The 2,009-nt window shown below is 33.1% G+C and overlaps 1 non-coding gene across 1 annotated transcript; it reads right to left on the minus strand.

The window, feature by feature from the left end:
• Positions 1–1,600: 1,600 nt before the first annotated feature.
• On the minus strand, positions 1,601–1,707 carry LOC111724781. The gene has a single exon (XR_002773007.1). It is a non-coding gene; the product is annotated as a U6 spliceosomal RNA (small nuclear RNA).
• Positions 1,708–2,009: the final 302 nt, after the last annotated feature.

Genomic DNA, 2,009 nt, shown 5'->3' on the forward strand with positions numbered 1-2,009 from the left:
GTAACACTGTAAACATTTTGAGGGCAGAGAAATTATATGCATTTATTTTGCTTAAATTCATTCCATCTTAGGCTACTATTTAGTAAGCATTATTGTGGAATACATCTATTAAATTTATATAAATATACAGAAGTAGGATTCCTGTGTCATAAGCATATGGTAGTTATTATATTGTCACATGGTATAAATATACAAAATTTAATATACAAAATTACAAATATATAAAATCTGTATACAATTATTTTTCAATTATATTTCAAAAAGCTGAAAAAAGTGACTACTGACTAGTCTTTTCTTAATGATTAGCTGTTAGCAAGGTGCATTCATTTTCTCAAAGGTAGAATTATAGTTATCTTAAGGATATTATTTTTGTACTTCCTCATTCCCCAGTATAAGTTTACACAATCACACAAAATCACAAGATTTTTTTATCTTACCCTGTTTTATTTCATGTTTTACCCATTAAATATTATTACAACCTGCAAAATTAGAATTATTTCCTAACCTCTTTATTAGTTCAAATTTTAGTAAGAATTTTCTTCTCTTTCTCTATCTTTCTTGGTCTAAATAATTAATAGTCTGTGTTGGTGCCCACTGTGGCAGCCTGTCTCTGTATGAATAAAAACATCTGGGGCACGGATTGAAGGTACATGCCGGCAAGAGGTGGGCTTCCTGTCTGTTCTCCGAAAGCCCCAATAAACCTGTCTCTTGGCCTTTTATTGAAGCCTCAAACTACAGAAGTGGGGACCCACATGCTAGGATCACAGGTTTAATGGTTGCTAAGTGCTCTTTCTGCCCAGGCTCGACTCTCATCCTGTTGTCCTACAATGTTACAAACTATAACGCTTGCTAACAAGCTACTGATCTCATCTCATTAACGCATGCTGCTGCTTTAGAACTTGTCTTGGGCTGCAAAACATCTCCATGAGAGTTAGGAGATTGTCTCACTCCCAGAACCTTCTTCAAGAGATGGTGGCTGCTTCTATATGCCTGGTGCTCAGCCTTCTACAAGTCTGAGTACTGCTTTTTATTATTTACAAATTACTAAAATCCTCAAATAGTTTTTGTTTTATTCTTACTAGAAAAAGGAACTGCCATACAATGTCCTAAGTACAATGATGATATGTGGATGATCCGGACACATAACTAAGTTTTGGATGTCACATTTAATGTTGTTTTTAATACAGTAAAACATTCTAAGTAGGAAGTAATCTACCTACTTAGAATACAATTGTTTCTTTTAAATTTAAGAAAAATGTTCAAAATCAAAAGTGCTGATTTATTTTTGTAGATAGTCATTCACAATGACAAGAATTCACAAAGAAGCTGGTCAGAGTTAGAAGAGTAATTTTGGCCTTAAACTTTGTAAGAGATTCACAGAGGACATAGTCCTTATATCGACCACAGACCTGTAAAACTTTGAAATCCAACCAAAACGTGTCTCTTTTTTCTCACATGTCTTCACAGCTCCTTCAACCTGATAGATTTCTTTTACACTAAGGTAATTAATTCCAATATTCTTAGTAATTATAACTATCCTATAGAGATATGACTGTCTCCACATGACATATTTAGAATATGATTTCTTTTTTTTTTTTTTAAAAATATGGAACGCTTCACGAATTTGCGTGTCATCCTTGCGCAGGGGCCATGCTAATCTTCTCTGTATCGTTCCAATTTTAGTATATGTGCTGCCGAAGCGAGCACAGAATATGATTTCTTAAAGAATACTTTTGATTATATACATATTTCCAGTGATTATACTTTATGTCCAAGATATAATAATAATTGCGGCCAAACTTCCCATTTTTGCTCCCACAAATGGAATAAATTTGCTTTTGTTCAGAATGATTATCTCTACTTTTGTATTTATTTCAATCACTCAAATATTATATTACTTTGGAAATCAGAACAAGAAAAATATTTGTGAACAGTTCTTTTTCCAAACAAATGAAGGAAAGCCAAACAGAAGGCTAGAAAATCTTCCAAGGCTCCTCAGCTGACTTTTT

This window comes from Otolemur garnettii, unplaced genomic scaffold (assembly GCF_000181295.1).
Source record: "Otolemur garnettii isolate 467f Iridium unplaced genomic scaffold, OtoGar3 scaffold00001, whole genome shotgun sequence".
Classification (NCBI taxonomy): Eukaryota; Metazoa; Chordata; class Mammalia; order Primates; family Galagidae; genus Otolemur; species Otolemur garnettii.